We start from the raw sequence: 26004 nt of genomic DNA, 5'->3' as shown, positions 1-26004 counted from the left end.
ATATCTTACACAAGAGCCAGGACCACGCCCTGTAGCCTTTCTGTCCAAACAACTTAACCTTACCGTTTTAGGCTGGCCCCCACTCCCATGACTGTATCTCTCTGATCCACCTGACATTCACTCCATTTTCCCGTATTTCCTTCTTTCGTGTTCCTCACCCTAATCACACTTGGTTTATCGATGGCAGTTCCACCAGGCCTAATCACCACACACCAGGAAAGGCAGGCTATGCTATAGTATCTTCTGCATCTATCATTAAGCCTGCCCTGCTCCACTACCTCTCAGCAAGCTGAACTCATTGCCTTAACTTGGGCCCTCACTCTTGCAAAGGGACCACGTGTCAATATACTGACCCCATATCCTTCACCACTATGCTGTTTTATGGGCTGAAAGCTTTCCTCACTACACAAGGGTCCTCCATCATTAATGCATCTTTAATAAAAACTCTTCTCAAGGCCGCTTTACTTCCAAAGGAAGCTGGAGTCATACACGGCAAGGGCCATCAAAAGGCATCATATCCCATCACTCAGGACAACGTTTATGCTGATAAGGTAGCTAAAAAAGCAGCTAGCGTTCCAACTTCTATCCCTCATGGCGGTTTTTCTCCTTCTCATCTGGTCACTCCCACCTACTCCCCCACTGAAACTTCCACCTGTCAATCTCTTCCCACACAAGGCAAATGGTTCTTGGACCAAGGAAAATATCTCCTTCCAGCCTCACAGGCCTATTCTATTCTATTGTCATTTCATAACCTCTTCCATGTAGGTTACAAGCTGCTAGCCCACCTCTTAGAACTTCTCATTTCCTTTCCATGGTGGAAAGCTATCCTTAAGGAAATCACTTCTCAGTGTTCCATCTGCTGTTCTACTACCCCTCAGGGATTGTTCAGGCCCCCTCCCTTCCCTACACATCAAGTTCCAGGATTTGCCCCCGCCCAGGACTGGCAAATTGACTTTACTCACATGCCCCGAGTCAGGAAACTAAAATACCTCTTGGTCTGGGTAGACACTTTCACTGGATGGGTAGAGGCCTTTCCCACAGGGTCTGAGAAGGCCACCGCGGTCATTTCTTCCCTTTTTGTCAGACATAATTCCTCAGTTTAGCCTTCCCACCTCTATACAGTGCAATAACAGACCAGCCTTTATTAGTCAAATCACCCAAGCAGTTTCTCAGGCTCTTGGTATTTAGTGGCTCCTGTTTTTACCTCAAATCGCCACCCTTAAGTCTCTCTTAAAGTGGATAGAAGATCTTCAGTGGAGGCCGGGCGCGGTGGCTCACGCCTGTAATCCCAGCACTTTGGGAGGCCGAGGCGGGCGGATCACAAGGTCAGGAGATCGAGACCACGGTGAAACCCCGTCTCTACTAAAAATACAAAAAATTAGCCGGGCGCGGTTGTGGGCGCCTGTAGTCCCAGCTGCTCGGGAGGCTGAGGCAGGAGAGTGGCGTGAACCCGGGAGGCGGAGCTTGCGGTGAGCCGAGATCGCGCCACTGCACTCCAGCCTGGGCGACAGAGCGAGACTCCGTCTCAAAAAAAAAAAAAAAAAAAGAAGATCTTCAGTGGCAAGGTACCCTCTGATACTTTCACCCTGATGAAGTCCTATTCTTTACTTTTATACTTACTCTTATTCTCATTCCGGTTCTTATGCTACCCTCTACCTCTCCCAAGCCATCTCCACCACACTATCAGTCTCAGTCGCTCTCTCCTAGCCATTTCTAATCCTTCTTTAACAAACAATTGCTGGCTTTGCATTTCTCTTTCCTCCAAAATCATCGAGGCCTCGACTGCTAAAAAAAGAGGACTGTGTATTTTTAAATGCAGAGTGCTGTTTTTACCTAAATCAATCTGGCATGGTATATGACAACATAAAAAAACTCAAGGATAGAGCCTAAACTTGTGCCAACCAAGCAAGTAATTATGCTGAACCCCCTTGGGCACTCTCTAATTGGACGTCCTTGGTCCTCCCAATTCTTAGTCCTTTAATACCTGTTTTTCTCCTTGTCTTATTCCGTTCTTTTCTCAATTCATACAAAACCGCATCCAGGCCATCACCAATAATTCTATACAACAAATGCTCCTTCTAACAACCCCATAATATCACCGCTTACCACAAAATCTTCCTTTACCTTAATCTCTCCCACTCTAGGTTCCCACACTGCCCCTAATCCCACTCAAAACAGCCCTGAGAAACATTGCCCATTATCTCTCCATACTACCACCCCAAAAATTTTTCCCTGCCCCAACACTTCAACACTATTTTATGTTATTTTTCTTATTAATATAAGAAGACAGGAATGTGAGGCCTCTGAGCCCAAGCTAAGCCATCATATCCCCAGTGACCTGCACGTTTACATCCAGATGGCCTGAAGCAACTGAAGATCCACAAAAGAAGTGAAAATAGCCTTAACTGATGACATTCCACCATTGTGATTTGTTTCTGCCCCACCCTCACTGATCAATGTACTTTGTAATCTCCCCCACCCTTAAGAAGGTTCTTTGTAATTCTCCCCACCCTTGAGAATGTACTTTGTGAGATCCACCCCCTGCCCACAAAACATAACTCCTAACTCCACGCCTATCCCCAAACCTGTAAGAACTAACGATAATCCACCACCCTTTGCTGACTCTCTTTTCGGACTCAGCCCGCCTGCACCCAGGTGAAATAAACAGCCTTGTTGCTCACACAAAGCCTGTTTGGGGGTCTCTTCACACAGACACGTGAGACACAGGCATGAGCCACCTCGCCTGGCCTTTAGGGGTTCTAATTCTTATATCTTTAGAATTGTATTTTTAAACCAAAGGTGCACATGGGAATCAGCAGGGAAACTTTTTCAAAATGTCTTTGCTAGTGTTTCAGAATTTTGCTCCTGGTTCAGCTAAAACCAGGTTCTTGTCTCATGACCAAGAAAATTAGGCACGTGGACACATTGAAGGGTGAATAGAGCAGGATTTTACTGGGTGAAAAGGGAAAAATGAAAAAAATCCTCAGCAAAACAGGCTCCCCACTTCACAGACTTAATCCCACGCTCCTCTCCGAGTCTGTGGCTCCACCCTGCTCCCCCAGGGCTCATGCGGGCATGCTCAGACAAGGCCCTGGGCAGGTTCCTTCATCCACACAAAAATATCTGATGTAAACACTTGTGGGGAGGGTCAGAGATTCTCCGGGGACCCCTTTTTACCTGCCTAGGCATTTGGCTGTCTCACTAGGACCTTACCCTCAGAAGTTCTGATTCAGAATGCCTAGGTAGGGTCTGAGTAGGAATCTTTCAAAAACCTTTTCTAAGTGTTTGGGTATTCATCATGGTGGAAAATTCCATGGTGTGTAAGATGATCCACTGAGGTAAAGAGGGAAAATCTTAGAACTTCTAATTTTATTTTCTATCTCATCCTTTAAAAGATCTCTACTTAATTGTATTTTAGCATTGTACTGATATTGATATGACATGTATAACCTGCAAATAAATACATTTACATATTTGAGGGTATGCTGAAATGTACAATCAAAAAATTAAGAAACAACTAATGGCTTCAGAAGATTCATTATGAGTGGGATAACTCGTATCCAACTGATTTGAAAACTCTTCTCTGGACTGAGGTAACAATAACCTAAGAAATTTCACACAACGGATGATGACTCATTGTGACCGACTTCATTTCCTGCTTATAGGTGTGTTATTTTTTATTGGTCTTGTGTCATCGTTTGTGGGTACATTACCTTCTCCATGTTGGTCATAGCTGTCTCTTTTGTAAATATACATGCAGATATGACAGAGCTCAGCACTTGGGAACCACTCAAAGCCTTAAAGGCTGATCATTATTTTTCAGTTCTTACATGCTCTACTCTCATAGCTGCTTTGAAAAAAATGAACAAGATTATCTTAAAAAGCAAAACAATCCCTGCCAGGTGCCATGGCTCACTCCTGTAATCCCAGCACTTTGGGAGGCTGAGGTGGGCGGATCACAAGGTCAGGAGTTCGAGACCAGCCTGACCAACATAATGAAACCCCGTCTCTACTAAAAATACAAAAATTAGCTGGGCGTGGTGGCACACACCTGTAATCCCAGCTACTCAGGAGGCTGAAGCAGGAGAATCGCTTGAACCCGGCAGGTGGAGGTTGCAGTGACCTGAGATTGTACCATTGCACTCCAGCCTGGGTAACAAACAGAGAGACTCCATCTCAAAAAAAAAAAGTAAAACATTTTGTGATAATTAATAGTTGGTAACCAAAACATTGATTAAACAATAAAACAACAGAAAAAAATTAAAGAGTGATAAGTAAATCTCCCAACTTCCAGGTGCAGATGGAGAACAGACACACACACAATCTCCTTTTTCTTCCTTCTGATAAAAAGGGAAGAAATGATAGCAACAACATTTTTTTTCAACTCCCTATAGCAACAATATTTTGAAAGCTAGAAAGTAAGAAGTGTGGCCAACAATACAATAGACCTAGGAACACTGAATCCTAAGTCAGTAGTGAGGAAATTTGAGAAACCAACCAAAATCCCACAAAGGCTCAGGAATTGGCAGCGCCGGGTTCCTGGAAGTGATGTGGGGCATCCTAAAACCAGGAGTGGTTCAAAGTCTGTTTAGGAAGCAGTTTGACTCTCAGGTCCCTCCCCTCTCTGCACAACCAGGTCAGTAGCCTGTCCCCACCACAGAGTCTATGACAGAAGGTCCTCACATAGGAGGACACTGGGCAGAGTTGAGGGCTGGGTGCTGTGCTGGAAATTGAGAAATTAAGTGGACAGACACTGAGACCCACTGATCTTTTCCCAGTGAGCTCCCATGATACTGGTGGCCAGAATTATATCCTTCGAGCATGAACCCAGAAGAGTCTTCTAAGGGGAATTTGATGTCCCCAAGAGTGAAAATTTAAAGGCACTACTGTGTGGGTCCTGCAGCCAAATAACCCAGCCAGAACATGTTGTGAAGCTTCCGGCCAACAAGGTCCTATTGGTTCAAAATCTCTACTCAGCTTTTTAGCTCCGTTCTTAAATATTAACAGATAATCAAGATTTAACAGACACTGAGGAAAACCTCTCACATGAAAAACAGAGACCAAGATGAATAGGAAAAAGCAACTTCAAGGAAAGAGAGACTGTACAGATTGAAGAAAATGTCAAATATCCTCTAATTAATATCCTCAGAGGTAAGATATATAACCATCAAAAAGGAATATAACGTTAGTAAAAGGAGCATTCAGGGAACACATAAGACCTCTTGGAAATTAGAAATATGATAACAAAATTAAAAATTCAGTAGGAGTTAGGAAATAAAGAAAAGAAAATCTCTCTGAAATTAGACCAAAAGAGAAAATAAATGGACAAATGAAATAGAAGAAAATCAGGAAAATATAGCTGGGCTTGGTGGTGGGCACCTGTAATTCTAGCTACTTGGGAGGCTGAGGCACGAGAGTTGCTTGAACCTGGGAAGCAGACGTTGCAGTGAGTCGAGATTGCACCACTGCACTCCAGCCTGGGCAACAGAGCAAGACTGTCTCAAAAAAAAAAAAGAAAGAAAAATCAGGAAAACAGAACAGAAGGTTTAATATTGCAAATAGGATTTCCAAAAAGAGTGACCAGAAAAACCAGAGGAGTAAAAGTCATTAAAGAAATAATTTCCCACAACTAACAAGCATGCATTTTTTGAATGAAAGGGCCACCAAATGCCAGCACAAAGAGAACAGACCCACACTAAGGCACACCGGTGTGATATCTCAAAACAGTGAGGACAAAGGACAGATGCTACAGGCTTCCAAAGAAGAGGAACAAACAAGCCCTACCTAAGGGATGACAAATCAGAATGGCATCAGACTTCTCAATGGCAACCCTGAAGGCCAGATGGGAATGGCTTTCAAAATTCTCAAGAAAAATGGTTTCCACTCTAGAATTCTATAGTTGGCCCAAATAATCCATCAAGTGTGAGAGTAGAGTAAAAATAAACATTTTCTGACATCCACGTTCTTGAGAATTTATATTCCATGCCCCTGCCTTAGGATGTCCCCAAACATATGTCAAAATAATAAACTAAGAAAGAGGACTCCAAAGTTCAAACAGGAATGAGGCAAGAGAATCTCTGGGATGCTGGTGAAGGGAGATTCCAAGATAAGAGCTATGTCTCACATGCAGGTTAGAGCATATGCTACAGGCTATGGGAGAGATTTTTTTTTTTAGGAGACTGGTGAAAGTATTAGAATATCTGAAAATTCTGAATGCCTTGACAGCAGACATAGACCAACAGCAAATATAAATACTGTACATAGAAAATGAAGCAAACAAAAACCAAAACAGTTATTAGCTCCAGGAGCAACAAAAAAATGTGTGCAGGAGTCTGAGCACAGTAGTTCATGCCTGTAATCCCAGCATTTTGGGAGGCAGAGGTGGGTGGATTACTTGAGACCTATAGTTCAAGACCAGCCTGGGCAACAAGGTGAAACCCTGTCTCCAAAAAAAAAAATACAAAAAATTATCTGGGCTGGGTGACAGAGCAAGACCCTGTCTCAGAAAAAAAAAAAAAAAAAAAAAAAAAAAAAAGGTGTTCAGAAAAGAGAAAGTGGTCATAGTTTGCTTTCTGGCTTAGCTGTGACTATTGCTCTAATATACACATTGAACATTCACGTTACCAGCATTACAACATAACTCTGTTGGAAGGATGGGAGATGGGGAAGGATGAGTGTATCCCACTAGGACAGCAGGAGGAAAGACACCAAATCCTAATCTTCTACCGGGGGGAAAAATCAGTTAATGGCTATAGTTGAAAAATCAAGGAACAGCATTTCAAGCATGTTAATGTAGAGACCTGGAAGCAAATACTGAAAGAATTATCTAAAAGGTTAAAGTGTAGAAAATGGGGAGGAGAGACTAAGGGACTGCTATTTTTTTTTTTTATAACAAGACTTGTTTAACATTTTGGATAAAGTGCAGGTATAACTCTGGGAGGAAAAGAGGAAAACAAAAAAAAAGATCTATTAAAATTGTATTTAGGAAAAAAAAAAAAAGCAAATCTCTTTTCTTGTCTGGATTCCAACTCTCCTGGCCCAGATCACTACAGACCCGCATTGCTCTTGGTATGTCCTTCCAAAAATATCCTATGGGGGTCCACTTAGGATTGCTTCATAAACTGCAGGGCTGAATGGATCTTGTGGGCCACCATGGACTTTTGAAGTTGAGACATCTAGGCCTCTAGCCTCATGTTTTCAGGCTCCCTGTACATTAACAAAGGAAACGTTTCGAAAATGAAATTATTAAACTGGCATGCTTTGCACGTTTTTACATTAACAAACACCTTATCAGATACTGAGAGATGTCAGGAGTCTAAATTTTAGGACATATGTGAATGAGAGGCCCAGGCCAAGTGGCCCTCCTGAATCCCCTCACACCCCCTAACACCCGCTCTACTCTGCCACTGACCTTGTCTCCAGACACTTTGCTAATTTTGCAAGGTCTTCCCCAGCCCTGCTGGCTATTGTGCTGTGTTCTTCCCTGTTACAGATGGTATATTATTCTGCATTTGCCTTCTCTGAACTGCACTCAACTCCCAGCAACTCCTCTGGCACCTCCTCAGCCTGCTGTCACCTGCCCTCAGAATCAACAAACCCTCCATCCTAACAACCCTCATTAATAAATTAAAATGCCCTCCTCCGCCTGTTTTCCATTTGGTGCCACATTCGCACTGAATTCACATGCGGGCTATTCCGTTCTGCAGGTCACGGAATGAGAATCTTCATCACCTGTGTTCTGTCCTCCCAGATTAATGATAACCCACCGGTACTCATTCTCTAGGAACGCAACCACCTCGTAATTATGTCGGTTAGAATTTAAATTGTAGCCCAGTGGTTTGCAAACCTGGCTGCATATTAGAGACGCCTAGGGAGATTTTTAAAATATGGATCCTGGATCTTACCACAATCCTATCAGACTGTGCTAAAAACTTGGTCTGATAAATAAGCCTGGTCACCTTAAATATACAATTTTCTTTGTCTATTGAACAGAAGAAAAGTAAAATATTGGGGTGACTTGCAGGGCCTTGCAACAAAATGGAGAATCTGCCAGACTTTTAAGTTCTACTTTCCTTTTCTTGCATTCTAATGAAAAACAAAATTTGAGAACTTGGTCATGAGTTTTAGTTTCCTGTTTCTGCTGTAAAAAAAAAATTACTTGAAATTTAGTGGTTTAAACCAATGCAAATTTATTATCTTGCAGTTCTGGAGGTCAGAAGTCTCACTAGGCTAAAATCAAGGTGTCAGCAGCAATGTGTGCCTCTTTGGTAGCTTTAGAGTAGAGTAATCTGTCTCCTGCCTTTTTCAACATTTTTTATTTTGTTTTATTTTATTTATTTTTTTTGAGACAAGGGTCTCGCTCTGTCACCCAGGCTGGAGTACAGTGGCACGATCTCGGCTCACTGCAACCTCTGCCTCCCAGGTTCAAGCAATTCTCCCTGACTCAGCTTCCTGGGTAACTGGGATTACAGGTGCCCACCACCACGCCTGGCTAATTTTTAATATTTTTTTAGTAGAGACAGGGTTTCGCCATGTTGACCAGGGTGGTCTTGAACTCCTGACCTCAGGTGATCCACCTGCCTCGGCCTCCCAAAGTGCTGGGATTACAGACATGAGGCACTGGGCCAGGCCACCTTTTCCAACTTCTTTTTTTTTTTTTTTTAGTTTTGAGATAGAGTATTGCTCTGTCGTCCAGGCTGGAGTGCAGTGGCACGGTCTCGGCTCACTGCAACCTCCGCCTCCCAGGTTCAAGAGATTCTCCTGCCTCAGCCTTCCTAGTAGCTGGGATTACAGGGGCCTGCCACCACACCCAGATAATTTTTTGTATTTTTAATAGAAACGGGGTTACAACATAACTCTGTTGGAAGACTGGTCTCGAACTGACCTTGTGATCCACCCTCCTCGGCCTCCCAAAGCCCATATCCTCCCACCCCATATTACAGGCATGAGCCACCACACCCAGCCAACCTTTTCCAACTTCTAAAGGCTGTCCACATCCCTTGGCTTGTGGCCCCATTTCCTGGCAATGTGGAGCTGAATCCTTCTCATGCTGTTATCTCTCTTGATCTCTCTGTTGCCTCCCTATTCAGCTTTTAAGGATCCTTGTGATTACTTCGATCCCCCTCAGAAAAACCAGGATAATCTTCCCATCTGTCAGTCAGTTAAATCAGTAGATTAGCAACTATCTGTTTTTACTGTGTGACCTAACATATTCACAGTGTCAAGGAGCAGGACGTGAATGTCACTGGTGGGGGGAGGGGATGGGTATTATTCTGTTTATCACAAGACCATATTCAGTTTTCTTCTAATAATTTTTAGGTATGATACAAGTGGATATAAAATCATGTTGCTAGAATTCTCCATGAAGGTCACAGGCCCCTGGGGAGAGTGACACACCCTGCCTCGTACCTGAAGGCCTGGTTCTGAAGCCAAGGGAGCTGCCGTAACCAGGATCTGGTCTCACATCAGTCTGGAGAGTGGTTGCCACTTCTTGGCTTTAGAGAACCCCCAACTTATGTGGCCAGCGGCTCCCCATCATCGTGGGATCCTTGTGCTCAGTGTAAGCTGGAACTCATTTTCCATGGGTACTGGGGAAGGGAGGACCTGGGATGGTGGCAGTGAGATCATCTCTGGGTTAACCTCATTTTGCTGTCAATGTCTATGGCTGCACAAAAGCTTTAAGTCATAGGCTCCTGTTGGGGAGCCCTTGGTACCTTCCTATGTTTCCCAGTGCATCAGAAGCTGAGGTGGTGGGGCCCAGGAATCAGTATTTTTAAAAACTTCCAGTTTAATTCTGTGTACAGTCAGATGTAAGAACCACTGGTTTAGACCAAATTTTTTATTTTACTTTATTTATTTATTTTTATTTGAGACAGAGTCTTGCTCTGTCATCCAGGCTGGAGTGCAGTGGCACAATCTCGGCTCACTGTAACCTCTGCCTCCCGGGTTCAAGCGATTCTCTTGCCTCAGCCTCTCAAGTAGCTGGGATTATAGGCACACACCATGCCCGGCTAATTTTTTGTATTTTTATTAGAGATGGGGTTTTACCATGCTGGCCAGGCTGGTCTTGAACTCCTGACCTCATGATCCACCCACCTCAGCCTCCCAAAGTACTGGGATTACAGGTGTGAGCCACCACACCTGGCCTAGACCACATTTTTTAATTTAATGAATATATTGTAAGGAATACAATTTAAACCTTGCTAAAATCAACATGTACTCGTAGCATCTATTATTTTTAATTATTTTTTTTCAGAGACAGGATCTTGCTCTGACACCCAGACTGGAGTACAGTGCTGTGATCACAGCTCATTGCAGCCTCAAACTCCTGTGCTCAAGCGGTCTTCCCACCTCAGCTTCCTGAGTGGCTAGGACTACAGGCATGTACCACCATGCCCAGCTGTATTCCTTTTTTTTTTTTTTTTATTGACATATCAGAGATACATGTCTCAGTCTCTGATAGAAGAAAATCAGATTAAAAGAATGCTCCATTTAAGAAAATCCAATTGAGTTGAAATAGATTTACAAAAATAATAATTTCCTTTAAGCAGCAAATTACCCTGGGTCACTCAAAGTATCAATTTACAAAAATTCGATTTATATATTGCTTTTCAGGAACATTTCTATTGCATTAAATGCAGTGCACCTGAATCTTAAACAGGTTTGGAATTTCGGTTTGCAGAATTTATCTGGTCCGCAGAGTCTGTTGACCAAGTCTTCTTCCCCTTAGAGTCCCAGCTGCCAGCCTGGCACAGGTGTGCTCTTCATTTTCTACAGCGTTGTTTCTATCACTAGGCCCACCAGGCTCCACCTTTAAGCTAAGCCCCAAGCTCACCTCTGGGATGGGTCTTAAAGTCAGGGCAGTTTCAGCATTTCCTAGCTCAGCACAGAGAACAGGCATCAAATAGTGCTGAGTTTGGTGCTCACTTCTGATAGTTCGGTTCTTCGCTTTTTTCCCCCAAGTCCTGACTTATGGCTTGAGCCTCTGTTTGTGGTCTCTGCTTTCCTTGAAGCTTTTTTACTGTTCCTTTCCATGGCAGGCTCTGAGGATGTTTAACAGGAAACCTTAACCATGGGCAGACCTTCAACTTGTCCCTGATAAGACAGACTCAGACCCATCAATCAGCAGTGCAGGAGTGGACCTTGCTCTCGGCAGCTGGGGATCCTGTGGTAGGCCCAGCCTTTCTCACCTCCTTAGGGGTAGGTTCTCTCAACATCCTACCACGTTGCTAGTGTGGCGATGTGACTGAGCTTGCTTCATTTTTGCTCCATTTCCCTAGCTCTGTCACAGCCTTGTGCTGGGCTTCAGCCTGCTTGTTTAAAGCATTAATACCCTGCTTAATTTTTGCCTATTTCTTGTCCCTCAAAGATTAGACTCCATTCCCTATATTCCCACTGTTTATTGAGATCTTGTTTGAAACCAAAGAGACCTTCTAGATCCGTCTTAATGGGAGCAGTTCTTCTACCCATGAGCAGAGCCCCTGAGATCTCAGCCCTGGCACAGAACGAGCCACACTCCAGCACCCTCTGCATGCGGTGGACTGCACTTTTCTCCATCCCCTGTGGAGCCTGCCTTGAGACAGGGTAGCCTTGTATCTGGCCCGGTGGTGTTCGTTACGGAGTTGAGTCCCAGTTCTGCCACATCATAGATATGAGATCTTGGATAGTTTCACTTGTTTGATACTTAACAGCTTTGATGGGTTTCTTCCTATCTAAATGATATGATTTACTTCTTCTTTTTTCTGAGATGGAATCTCGCTCTGTCACCCAGGCTGGAGTGCAGTGGCTATGATCTCAGCTCACTGCAATCTCCGCCTCCTGGGTTCAAGCAATTCTCTTGCCTCAGCCTCCTTAGTAGCTGGGACTACAGGTGCACACCAACATGCCTGGCTAAGTTTTGTATTTTTAGTACAGACGGGGTTTCACCATATTGGCCAAGCTGGTCTCTAACTCCTGACCTCGTGATCCTCCCACCTTGGCCTCCCAAAGTGCTGGAATTACAGGCATGAGCCACTGTGCCCGGCAAGAGTTACTTCTTAAGGTAGCTATGGAATAATGTATGTAAAATGCTTTGTGTTTAGCATATAGTAGGGTGATACGACTATTTCTCTCTTCTTCCTTGCTCCCCAAGGACTAGTGGTCTGAGTGGCTAGGAGCTGCTACGTTTCACTGCCAAACAGGTCCAGAAATTCTTATTTGCATCATCTATCTCATCTCTACTTTCTCAGAGGTCAAGGGAAGCCTGAGCCACTTGCAATGTTTTAGGCTCTTAGTATATTAAACAAATGTTAAGTAAATGAAAAGACAAGATATAGACCAAGAGAAAATATCTGCAAAATATATATCTGATAAAGAAGTTGTGTCCAAAACATACATACAATTTTTAAAACTCAACAATAGGAAAACAGGCTGGGCGCAGTGGCTCACGCCTGTAATCCCAGCACTTTGGGAGGCCGAGGTGGGTGGATCACGAGGTCAGGAGTTTGAGACCAGTCTGGCCAACATGGTGAAACCCCGTCTCTACTAAAAATACAAAAATTAGCCAGGCATTGTAGCAGTCACCTGTAATCCCCAGCTACTCAGGAAGCTGAGACAGGAGAATATCTTGAACATAGGAGGTGGAGGTTGCAGTAAGCCAAGATCACACCTTGGTCGCAGCAAGCCGAGATCACGCCATTGCACTCCAGCCTGGGGGACAGGAACGAGAGTTCTTCTCAAAAAAAAAAAATTAAAAAAATTCCCATTAAAAAGTGGACAAAGATCTGAACAGATATCTCCTGAAAGAAGATATACAGATGACAAATATTCATATAAAAACATGCTCCACATTATATAGCATTAGAAAATTGCAAATTAAAACAATGGGTTACCATTACATACCTATTAGAATGGCCAAAATCGGCCGGGCGCGGTGGCTCAAGCCTGTAATCCCAGCACTTTGGGAGGCCGAGATGGGCGGATCACGAGGTCAGGAGATCGAGACCATCCTGGCTAACACGGTGAAACCCCGTCTCTACTAAAAAATACAAAAAACTAGCCGGGCGCGGTGGCGGGCGCCTGTAGTCCCAACTACTCGGGAGGCTGAGGCAGGAGAATGGCGTGAACCCGGGAGGCGGAGCTTGCAGTGAGCTGAGATCCGGCCACTGCACTCCAGCCTGGGCGGCAGAGTGAGACTCCGTCTCAAAAAAAAAAAAAAAAAAAAAGAATGGCCAAAATCCAGAACACTAACAACATCAAGTGCTGACAAGGATGTGGAACTCTCATTCACTGCTGGTGGGCGTGCAAAATAGTACAGTCACTTTGGAAGACAGTTTGATGGTTTCTTACAAAGATAAACATAGTCTTACCATGTGATCTACCAGTCATGCTTCTTGGTATGTACCTAATTGAACTGAAAATTTATGGCCACACCAAAACCTTTGCACAAATGTTTATAGCAACTTTATTCACAATTGCCAAAAATTAGAAGCAACCAGATGTCTTTCAATGGATGAGTGGATACACAAACTGTGGTATATCCAGACAATGTTATAGTAATCAGTGATAAAAAGAAATGAACTAGCCACAAAAAGAACCTTAAATGAGTGTTTCTAAATGAAAGAAGCCAATCTGAGAAGACCATGTACTGCATGATTCCAACTATTGATATACTGGAAAAGGCAAAACCATAGAGACAGTAAAAAGATCAGTTGTTGCCAAGGGGAGTGAATAAGGGGAAGAGCGAACAGGTGACCCACAGGAGATTTTTAGAGCAGCAAAACTACTCTGTATGACACCATGATGGTGAATACATGACCTTATACTTCTGCCAAAACCTAGAGAATTGTACAATGCCAAGAGTGAACCCGAATGTAAACTATGGACTTCAGTTGGTAAAGTCCAATAACTGGTACCAATCATGTACCAACATTGGTTTTCATCAATTGTAACAATAAATCACACTAACACAAAATATGAATAATAGGGGAAACTGTGCTGGGAGCAGGTTGGAGGTGGGGGGAGAACATGGGAACTCTGTACTATCTGCTCAACCTTCCTTCCTTCCTTCCTTCCTTCCTTCCTTCCTTTCTTTCTTTCTCTTTCTTTCTTTTTTTGTTTCTTTCGAAGAAGTCTCCCACTGTCACCCAGGCTAGAGTGCAGTGGTGCAATCTCGGCTCACGGAAACCATGGTGCAATCTTGGCTCACTGCCACTTCTGCCTCCCGGGTTCAAGCTATTCTCCTGCCTCAGCCTCCCTAGTAACTGGGATTGCAGGCACACACCACCACACCCAGCTAATTTTTTATATTTTTAGGAGACAGGATTTCACCATGTTAGTCAGGCTGGTCTCAAACTCCTGACCTCAGGTGATCTGTCCTCCTTGGCCTCCCAAAGTGCCAGGATTACAGGCATTAGCTGCCTCGCCCAGCTTCAATTTTTCTGTAAATATAAAACTCTTCTAAAAAAATTAAGTCTATTAACTGCAAAAAGTAAAGAAATACTATAACAGGGCTAGTTTTAATTGTGGTACATTTTAAATGTCTTTATTTAAAACCTTGGGGCTTTTAAATCAAAGAAAAATATGCAATGTAATTGTGCTGCTCATAAAATAATTATGGGTCATAAATACCTTAATTTATAATGCAGGACAGATGAATGGTATGGTAATGGGAAGCATGTTCAAAGCTGTATGGTGAGAGTCACCTTTTCAGTCCTTTTAGTGCATCAGTGTAAATATGTGAGGCCTCACCTGGAAATAACCAGCTGGGAGATCCCTTAGGAATGTGAGGCCTCTGTTAAATGGAGCACTACGGTGGGCCTGCTGGGGCTTAATTTTGTTGTTTGTTTTTTTGTGTGTTGTTTTGTTGTTGTTTGTTGTTTGTTTGTTTGTTTGTTTTTGAGACCCAGTTTCACTCTTGTTGCCCAGGCTGGAGTGCAATGGCATGATCTCAGCTCACTGCAACCTCTGCCTCCCGGGTTCACGCAGTTCTCCAGCCTCAGCCTCCCAAGTAGCTGGGATTACAGGCACCCACCACCACACCCAGCTAATTTTTGTATTTTTAGTAGAGACGGGGTTTCACCATGTTGGCCAGGCTGGTCTCTAACTCCTGACCTCAGGTGATCCACCCGCCTCAGCCTCCCAAAGTGCTGGGATTACAGGCATAATAAGCCACTGCACCCGGTCATGGGGCTTAGTTTTGTTCTTACAAGGCCACCCTCGACCCCACCAGTCCTGGTCTTGGACTCCAGTAGCGTGGCTGCCTGCATGTAGACATGTCTGTAGTGTGAAGTGTCCATCTGCCTAGACTTGCAAGCCTCGCCTGAGGCAACCACAATACTGAACAACTGCAATGACTGCAGCCACCCTTTTTAGCTATTGTGTTTTGCCTGTTAGACTGGACTTCCTCCTGTATCTGGAGTACATTGAATTAGTAGTACCCAGCAGGTATGGGACTGGAGATTTGAAAAGGAGAAACAGTTTCATCATGAACGACACGGACTTCCTGCCAAGGTCACTGCTGTGTCTAGATACTCTTGTACTTCCTGTATTCTCAGGGGTGGGCCTACTTCCAAGACAGATGCAATTCAGTACACTTACTGACTTCACTTTTCTTAAACATTTTGCATTTTTTTTCTAATTATGATAGTGGTAAGAATTCCTTCCAGAAAATTTGAAAGTCACAGAAATGTATAAAGAAGCACAGAAAAAAAAAATCCCAAATCCTGTATTACCCAGAGAGAACCACTAATATCATTTTAGTTGAGTTATTTTTAGTTCCATATTTCATTCCTTAAACTCACCCAGTTTGGATTTGGCCTCCTCTGTTTTCCTAAAACTGCCCTCCCATAGGTTAAAAAATCTGTTGGAGAAAACTTCTCTGGAGTTCTCTGGATTCTGTTTTGTCTTCCTTCTCAAGGACTTTACGCCTGCAATTATTCACCTCTTACTGCACTATTAGTCTCTCTCTCTTTATGGAATCATTTCCCACAGTTTGCAAATATGCCTTAATATTGCTCATCCCTTTTGAAATTTCCTTAACCCCATATCTCCTCTCTGCTTTTCTTCATAGTAAAACATCTCAAAAGAGACATCTGTATTTTGTTCTCTCTACTTTCTCACCTCCAGTTCCCTTCAATGTACTCTAGTCGGGCTTGTCTTCATCACTCTAATAAATGGCTCTTATCAAGGTGTCCTTCATTTTGCCAAATCTAATGGTCATTTCTCAGTCCTCATCTTATTTCACTTTGAGTAGCATTTGACGTAGTTCACTCCACTCCCCTTCCAGAAATAATCTTGGCCTCTGTTGACACCATGCTCTCCTGGTTTCTCCTGGTTTTCCACCTATTTCACTCTTTCTTTGTGGTCTTCTTTGCTGATCTTACTTTCTATGTCTGACTTTTTTTTTTTTTTTTTTTTTTTTTTTGAGACAGGGTCTCGCTTTGTTGCCCAGGCTGGAGTACAGTGGTGCAATCTCAGCTCACTACAACCTCTGCCTCCCGGGTTCAAGTGATTCTCCTGCCCCAGCCTCCTGAGTACCTAGGATTATAGGCACACAACACCGTGCCTGGCTAATTTTTGTATGTTTAGTAGAGATGGGGTTTCACCATGTTGGCCAGGCTGGTCTTGAACTCCAGACTTCAGGTGATCTACCCACCTCAGCCTCCCAAAGTGCTGGGATTACAGGTGAGAGCCACCACACCCAGCCTCTATGTCTGATTTTTAAATGTTGGTTGATCCCAGGTCTTCTCCTTTCTACAGTCTTGACTTGGTAATCTCATCAATCCCATTATTTAAACATCATCTACATGACTTTTTTTTTTTTTTTAAAGAGATAAAATCTTGCTCTGTTGCTCAGGCTGGAGTGCAGTGGTACAATCACGGCTCACTGAAGGCTTGAATTTCTGGGCTCAAGCAATCCTCCCACCTCAGCCTCCCAAGTAGCTAGGACTACAGGTGTGCACCACCACAGCCACTAACTTTTTAACCTCTACCTCCAGGGTTCACGCGATTCTCCTGCCTCAGCCTCCTAGTAGCTGGGATTATAGGCACCCACGACCATGCCTGACTAATTTTTTTGTGTTTTTAGTAGAGACAGTTTCACCATGTTGACCAGGCTGGTCTCAAACTCCTGACCTCAGGTCATCCACCCACCTCGGCCTCCCAACGTGCTGGGATTATAGGTGTGAGCCACCGCGCCCAGCCTAAAAAATGTTAAAGGGTTCTGATCAAATGTTCTCTCTCATAGGTGATCACTTTGAGGAATATGGACAGAGATTAAGATTGAGATTGACGGAGAAAGAGAAATACCCTATCAAGAGCAATAGAAGCAGAGACAGAGTGGCTCTGTGACTAGGGCTCCTGTGATGGGCACATGAACACGTAGGGTGGTCCCAGTAACTGCACCTCAGTGACCTTTCAGGCTCCATGAGTCCTGATTGCTATGTGACAATGTATTCTAGCTTCCTGTGCAGCTTTACAATAACCTCAGTATCTGAAGTCACTTATCTCTGTTCCTCTTCTGGCAAAAGAACCTAATAAAATACATTCCTGAATAGTTTAACAAGGTCGATTCAACAACTGTTTATTAGTATGTCCTACTGGTCATTTACTCATTCACTTTCCTAATTTGAGCACTCTGTTGTTAATTCACCAACTGCATCTCTATCCCAACCAGTTTCCTGAGGTACCAGTTCCAACTTCTGGGCCCCACTGGCCCTCCAAGAAAACCCCCCCCAAAAAACAAAAAAAACTTTCCGAACAAATTTATCATTTCTTCCTTTCTTTCCTTCCCATGCCCTCTCCGACACAAATCTGACCTTTCTCTTTGTTTGCTGTCTCAGCAAATGACACAACCATCTCCTAGTGACCTGGGGTAGGGGCCTTGGACTGATCTTTGCCACCTGCATCTTTATCAGTCAGCATCTGTGGCTACATTGGTCTCCTTCTTCCTCCTTACAGTGGCCTTCAAGGCTATATGTGACCTGACCCTCCTCCACTCCTTCTCTTCCCACCACTCCCCGCCCCCGCCTTGCTTACTCTGCTCCCAGCCACACTGACCTTGCATTCCTTGAACAGGCCAGATACAATCCTGCTCCAGGGTCTTTGTATTTGCTACTCTCTTTGTGTGTGTGTGTGTGTGTTTGTTTGTTTGTTTTTTTTTTTTGAGATGGGGTTTCGCTCTTGTTGCCCAGGCTGGAGTACAGTGGCGTGATCTCAGCTCACTGCAACCTCTGCCTCCCGGGTTCAAGCAATTCTCCTGCCTCAGCCTCCCAAGTAGCTGGGATTACAGGCCCTTGCTAATTTTGTATTTTTAGTAGAGACAGGGTTTCTCCATGTTAGTCAGGCTGGTCTCGAACTCCTGACCTTGGATGATCCTCCCATCTCGGCCTCCCAAAGTACTAGGATTACAGGTGTGAGCCACTGTGCCCGGTGTCCCTTTGTCTAGAATGTTTTTCTTGAACTCAATTTCTTACCTTCACATCTTCACTCAAATATCCTTGCACCACCTTACCTCATCACCTCTTTAAACTCTAAGAACCTGACAACAGACTCTCCTGAACTCCTTCCACTGTTTTATTTTTCTCCATATGTGTCTAATAGGCTATATTTACTGCTACTTTTGATGTATTGTCTCCCCTTCTCCTTACCTTGCAACCCTACACTGTAGCATGTGTGCACCATGAAGGCAGGAATTTTTATCCCTATGGCTCACAATAGTGCCCAAACATAGTAAACATTCAATAAATAAGTGTTCAATTAATTAACTGCTCTACCTCCTTCCTGCTGCCATTCTTGGAGTTTCACTGCAATGCTGTATGGTGGGTACATGTTTCTGATCCACATGGAAAAATCACAAGTCTGTCCACTTGGAACTGTCATCTGGAATGGCATGAGCTTTTCCTAATAAGCTTTGCGTCTAGGTGGTCACTATGGACTTAGATTTGGCATAGTGTTCGCAGCTACAGCAAACCCTTCTTTGACCTTCCCTCAAAAGGCGTATCCTGTGCCCTCTGGAAAACGGGAATACCATCTGGCTCCTTCAGGAATTTTGTGGAGGTTGAATTTGCCATGTCACTGTGATCTTTTTCTTCTAGTTTTCTACTAGTACTGAAGCTTTTGTCCCTCCTTCTTTTCTAAGAAGTAAATATCAGGATGATTTGTTTCTGCCTAAAAGCCGTGCTATATCCTGCTTTTTAAAAATAAAATTTTTTTTTTTTTTTTTTTGAGGCAGAGTTTCACTCTTGTCTCCTAGGCTAGAATGCAATGGTGTGATCTCGGCTCACCGCAACCTCCTCCTCCTGGGTTCAAGCGATTCTCCTGCCTTAGCCTCCCAAGTAACTAGCATTACAGGCATGTGCCACCATGCCCAGCTAATTTTGTACTTTCAGTAGAGACGTGGTTTCTCCATGTTGCTCAGGCTGGTCTCGAACTCCTCATCTCAGGTGATCTGCCTGACTCAGCCTCCCAAAGTGCTAGGATTACAGGCTTGAGCCACCACCCCCGGCCTAAAAAAGCATTTTCTTATTATAAAAACAACACATGCATGTTTCATAAAAATATTTTAAATAACAGTGCAAAAATATCACCCAATGATAATCATTATTCATATTTTGTTATGTGTCTTTCTGTTAATATTTTCCATATAAACATATATTTCCTACCTTTGTAAAATAAAAAATCATTATGGAACAATATTTCAGTATGAATATAAAACTATTCATACACATAATCCTTAATAAATAAGTTTTTAATCTAATTTAGGCAATTTAATTTTTTCCTTTTTTTAATCATTTGACGACATTTGGACATGTTTCCAATTTCTTGCACTAAACTAAAATTAAGAGTAACTTCCTTCTGCATGTGGTTTTTCTGACTCTGGGATCATTGTCTTAGACTGGAGCTCTGGAGAGGAATTATTGGATCAAAGACTGTGAATGATTATAAAGCTCTTGATATCTATAACTTAATTTCTTTTCAAAGGTGTTTTCCTTAAGCTCCTTTGGATGCAAAGAATCACTCAGGTTACCTCAGTCATTGGGAGGTTTGTCAGAATGACAATTGTAGAAATATTTAGGGCAGGCATCTAAGCCGTGAAACCAGGCCTCATAGTAACTGCAAAGAACAAATAAGAACTCACTGAGCCACACGGGGTGCAACTGAAGGTCGTTCGGGATGCAGGGGAGCTCTGGGGACCAGCTACCTTGTCCCCCATCAGTAGTCACGGCGCAAGAAGCTCTGCTCCAGAAATCAGCCATTCACAGCCGGCCTTTTTCATCTTCTGCTCCCATTACCAAGTCTTCATTTCCCGTCCATATTTTGAGTTCATTTTCCCCACATAAGAAATCGGACTGGCTTAGCTAACAGTCATCATGCCTATTTAGGCTGAATTTTCCTTCTGGCTACCTCATTGATCACTCGCACAGATTACATTTGGCCGTCCTTGGTAAAGTACCTACCTCTGTCTTAGTCCTTTGTGGGGTTAAGGGGAGCAGAACATGTCCCCCTCTTTGTTGAATTTATGGTAATCTGTTCATAATTATTCAAAATATTTAACCACTGATGGCACAGGCACTGGAGGATCAGTCCCAGTTCATGTGCCATTATGGAGCAACCCTGCCAGATGCCTGGATGAGAGTCCAGCAAGCACAGTAATCAGTTTGTCCACCACCAGTTTACACGCCCATCAAAAAGGTAAGAGAGCATAGCAGCACTGTTCACAATAGCCAAAAGGCACAATAACCCAAATGTTCATCAGCAGATTAATGGATATACAAATTGTGGTATATACATACATTAGAATATTATTCCATCGTAATAAGGAAAGAAGTTCTGATCCATGCTACAATTTAGATGAACCCCCTTGAACACATTATACTAAGTGAAAGAAGCCAGACTCGAAACACTACGTATTGTATGATTCCACTTATATAAAAGGCCAAGAATAGGTAAATCCAGAGACGGAAAGCAGATTGGTGGTTGCCAGAGGCTGGGGATGGGGGAGGTTGGGGAGTGTGTTAGTTCATTCTCACATTGCTACAAAGAAATTCCTAGGCCAGGCTTGGTGGCTCAAGCCTGTAACCCCAGCACTTTAGGAGGCTGAGGCAGGCAGACCGCTTGAGTACAGGAGTTTGAGACCAGTGTGGGCAACATGGCGAAACCCCATCTCTACAAAAAAAATACAAAAATTAGCTGGACATGGTGGTGTGCACCTGTAGTCCCAGCTACTCTGGAGATTGAGGTGGGAGAATTGCCTGAGCCCAGAGGCAGAGGCTGCTATGAGCCATGATTGCACTGCTGCGCTCCAGCCTGGGCAACAGGGTGAGACCTTGTTTCAATAAATAAATAAGTAAAAGAAATTCCTGAGACAAGGTAATTTATAAAGAAAAGAGGTTTAATCGGCTCAGGGTTCTGTAAGCTGTACAGGAAGCATGGCAGCATCTGTTTCTGGGGAGGCCTCAGGGAGCTGTTATTCACGGTGGAAGGCAAAGGGGGAGCAGGTGTCTTACATGGCAGGAGTAAGAGCAAGAGAGAGCACGGAGAGGTGCTACACACTTTTAACAACCAGAGCCTGCAAGAACTCACTCACTGTAACGAGAACAGCACCAAGTGGATGGTGCTAAACCATTCCTGAGAAAGCACCACCATGATTCAATCACCTCCCACCAGGTCCCACTCTCAGCACTGGAGATTATGATTGAACATGAGATTTGGGCGGAGACATAGATCCAAACCATATCAGAGAGCAACTGCTTAATGAGTACTAGGTTTCCTTTCGGCGTGATGGAAATATTTGGAACTGGATAAAGGTGGTGGCTGATGGTTGCTCATCATTGTGAATGTACTAAATGTCACTTAATTGTCTACTTTCCAATGGTTAATTTTATATTATGCAAAATTCACCTCAATTAAAAAATATGAAAAACGTAGAAGGGTGCTGTAAACCTGCTAATGACAAGTGGACAGTGGCCTTCTTTTTAATTTTTTTTTTGCCAATTTCACAGGCCAAATTAGTATGTTTGTTCTAAGGTCCATTTATTTTATTAACAGTAATGTTTATTCACTTGCCCAACAAATGTTTTAATAAGGGTCTTCCAGGTGTCAGATACAGTGCTAGGTGCAGTGAACAGCAACCACTGCCCTGGTGGAGTGTAGGAGGCCATCCCTCCCCACTTCTCCCGCAGTGAATTGGAATGATCCCTATGCAAAGAGCCATGAAGGAGCTGTACCGGTGCTTCACTAATGTGGAATGGGGTGTTCCAGACTGCTTTAGAAAGCCTCCCTGACAAAGTTGGCTTTTAGGTGAGATCTGAGGTGAGAGTAGGAGTTGGTCAGGTCAGAGGAGGTGGAGTGATGAGTGAAGACAAAGGATAGGGCAGTGGGGGAGGGTACACCAGTATTTAAAAGCCCTGAAAGGAGAAGAAGCCGTAAAGAAGTTTAATCTTTGCCTCATAAGCACTGGGAAGTCAGTGAAGGGTCGTAAAGGTGTGTGCATTTGAGACATAATTAGATTCATCTTTTAAAATGATTCCACTGTGTAGAGAATGCAATGAGGGAGACGTAGAGGGAGTCCAGGAAGGCCATTTAAAGGGTGTTGCGCTAGTCTTTTTTTTTTTTTTTTTTTTTTGAGACGGAGTCTCACTCTATTGCCCAAGCTAGAGTGCAATGGCGTGATCTCGGCTCACTGCAAACTCCGCATCCCAGGTCCAAGTGATTCTCCTGCCTCAGCCTCCTGAGTAGCTGGAATTACAGGCACCCGCCACCACGCCCACCTAATTTTTGTATTTTTAGTAGAGATGGGGTTTCACCATGTTGGCCAGGCTGGTCTCGAACTCCTGACCTCGCGATCTGCCCGCCTCGGGCTCCCAAAGTGCTGGGATTACAGGCGTGAGTCACCGTGCCTGGCCTATATTTTTTTTAAAATTGACACAAATTTTTTAATTGACACTAATTTAATTGACATAAATATATATATTTCCGTCACAATAGTATGTATTTATGGTGTGAAACATGTTTTGAAATATGTATACATTGTGAAATGGCTAAATCAGGCTAAATGGCATTATGCATTGCCTCGCTTATAAGGTTTTTTTTTGTGGCAAGAACATTGAAAATCTATTCCCTTAGCCATTTTTCAAGAATACAGTATTGTTTTTAACTACAGTCACCATGTTGAACAATAAATCACTTGAACTTATTCCTCCTGTGTAATGGAAATTCTGTATAGTTTGGCTGATACCTCTCAATTCCTCCCCCTCTCTCAGCCCCTGGTAACCACCATTCTACTGTCCGCTGCTATGAGTTTGACTTTTTTAGATTCCACATATAAATGAGATCATGTGGTATTTGTTTTCTGTGCCTGGCTTATTTCACTTAATATAATGTCTTCCAGGTTTATCTGTGTTGTCACAAATGGCAGGATTTCATTCTTTTTATGGCTGAATGGTATTCCATTGTGTGTGTGTGTGTGTGTGTGCGCGCGCGTGTGTTTTCTTGATCCATTCATCTGTTGATGGACACTTGTATTGTTTCCATATCTTTGCTACTGTGAATAGTGCTGCAATAAACATGGAAGTGCAGATATCCCTTCCACATACTGATTTCATTTCCCTTGGATATATACCCCAGAAGTAAGATCGCAGATCACATGCTACCTTTATTTTTTAATTTCTTGAAAAACCTCCATACAATTTTCCATAACGTCTGTATTAATTTACATTTCTCCACACCCTTGTCAAAGACTGTTGTATCTTTATCTTTTTGGTAATTGCCATCCTGATGGGTATGAGATGATATCTCATTGTTTCAATTTGCATTTCCCTGATGATCAGTCACATTGGGCATTTTTTCATATACCTGTTGGTTATTTATATGTCTTCTCTCTTTCTTTCTTTTTGAAACAGAGTCTTGCTCTATTGCCCAGGCTGGAGTGCAGTGGCAATCCTACTTCACTGCCACCTAGAGCTCCTGCGCTCGAGCTGTATTCCTGCCTCAGCCTCCCAAAGTGTTGGGATTACAGGCGTGAGTGTCTGTGCGTCTTCTTTCAAAAATGTTTATCCAGGTTCTTTGCCCATTTTATGCTAGTCTTAAAGAGAGAAAATGGTGACTTAGACTAGGGTGAGAACAATAGAAAGATACTTAGAAGGCAAAATTGACAACACCTTGCAGTATGTTGAATTTGTGTGGAGCAGGTGATGGAACCTAATGATGACTTCTAAGCTTAATACTGTTATGTTTTTAGAATTTCTTATTCATGTCCATAACTCATTATCAGTTAGATAGTGTTAATGTTTTCCTTTTATTTTCTGTAAATGGGGGTATTCAAGATAATAATCCCAGTGTTTGTTTGCCTTTATTTCTTTTGAAGTGGTGATGTTTTAAGTTTCTCACATAATTAAATATTTTCATTGGTGTTATCGAGTTTTTCTTAAACTCTTACATTAAATTCCCTCAGATAATTTTCACAGTTTTTTTGATAGAGAGCTGATTATATGAATACTGCAGAAATGAATAGTTATGAATTTTAATCTGATGGCTAATGAGCAACTAAACAGCATTTCAAAAAGATGCCAAAAAGGTCTCTGGAAATAACCCCCCTCCATGAGTGTGGCCAAAGTGAAGAACAATGTATTAAAATTTAGCCAGGCGTGGTGACTCACGCCTGTAATTCCAGCACTTTGGGAGGCCAAGGCAGGAGGATCACCTAAAGCCAAGAGTTTGAGACCAGCCTGGCCAACATGGTGGAACCCCATCTCTACCAAAAAATACAAAAATTAGCCGGGTGTAGTGGTGCATCCCTGTAATCCCAGCTACTCAGGAGGCTGAGGCAGGAGAATCGCTTGAACCTGGGAGGCAGAGGTTGCAGTGAGCTGAGATCTTGCCATTGGACTCTAGCCTGGGTGACAGAACAAGATTCTGCTTCAAAAGGGAAAAAAAAAAAATATATATATATATATATATGTACACGTATATACATATTTTTTTCATTTAACTTTTGAATAGTGAATATACATCTCTTGTATGGGGCTATAGAGTGAAAAATCTCATTCCCACCTCAGTGCATTCCACTGAATGTCCCCTCCCTACAATCGCTTGTATTCATTTCCAGAACTTATTTATGTAAAAATAAGCAAATGTTAATGTTTCTATTCTTCCTTCTTTTTTTTTTTTTTTAAATGAAAGGTAGCACACTGTACACATTGTTCTAAGCTTTGTTTTTCTTCATTGGGCAATATATATTGTAGCCCTTTCCATATCAGAATATAGACTGTGTCCTCATTTTTCAGAGCTGTACAGTACTCCATTATGCAGGGCATACCATGATCTGTTTAACCAGATCTCCACTGAGTTCAACCTTTTTCTGTTACGGTTTTGCAGTGACTAACCTTGTACACGTGCCATTTCGTAACTGTACAAGAACAACTCTAAGATAAATTCCCCCAGTTGAAATTTTTCTGAGGCATTTGGGTAATTACAAATACTAATCCAGGTTGTATACCTGAACAATTATAATTTTGTGAGCCTTCATTAAGAAAAATAATACAAGAGTGAGAAATTTCATCACGCTGTGTAGGGACTAACAATGGACACCCGGAAGGACATTCAAATCCCAAAGCAGCAGCCAATGGCATATAACTGTAGAGAATGTCACAGATAAAATGACATGAAGTCCAGGGATCCAGTCAAATGTGGAGAACATGGTTACAGAATAATATATAAGAAAAGGACTGAAATATTGGTGGGTTTTGATACTCAGTGAAACCTGGGAATTCAGAGAATATTTTCATTTGTACTTGGATTTGCCATTAATGTTTCTCATTGTGTAGCTTTCAATGTAACATTCTTATCTTTATGATTACAACAATATGCACATAAATTCATTTTATTTTATTTTTAAAACCATATTGTATTTAGGCCTCTATTAACATTTTGTATAATAATTGTTTTCTCCTAGTACATGATTTATAACTTAATATTACTGTATATATAACCTGACACACAATGAAGGTTAAAATTACTTCCCAAATC

General features: G+C 42.7%; 3 long non-coding RNA genes across 3 annotated transcripts in view; all 3 read left to right on the top strand.

The window, feature by feature from the left end:
• Positions 1–3397, top strand: part of LOC135968105 (uncharacterized) — a 29008-nt gene extending 25611 nt beyond the window's left edge. The window contains exon 6 of the long non-coding RNA XR_012426949.1: positions 2284–3397. This is a non-coding gene — a long non-coding RNA (uncharacterized lncRNA). The remainder of the gene's footprint in view (positions 1–2283) is intronic.
• A 5958-nt stretch (positions 3398–9355) lies between these two features.
• On the top strand, positions 9356–24388 carry LOC123569810 (uncharacterized). Its single transcript, XR_006693612.2, has 3 exons — positions 9356–9559; positions 20548–20670; positions 23880–24388. It is a non-coding gene; the product is annotated as an uncharacterized lncRNA (long non-coding RNA).
• LOC123569811 (uncharacterized) lies at positions 10626–17542 on the top strand. The gene is made up of 2 exons (XR_006693613.2): positions 10626–11199; positions 17225–17542. It is a non-coding gene; the product is annotated as an uncharacterized lncRNA (long non-coding RNA).
• Positions 24389–26004: the final 1616 nt, after the last annotated feature.

This window comes from Macaca fascicularis, chromosome 17 (genome assembly GCF_037993035.2).
Source record: "Macaca fascicularis isolate 582-1 chromosome 17, T2T-MFA8v1.1".
In the NCBI taxonomy this organism is placed as follows: Eukaryota; Metazoa; Chordata; class Mammalia; order Primates; family Cercopithecidae; genus Macaca; species Macaca fascicularis.
This window is presented reverse-complemented; position numbering and strand designations above follow the sequence as displayed.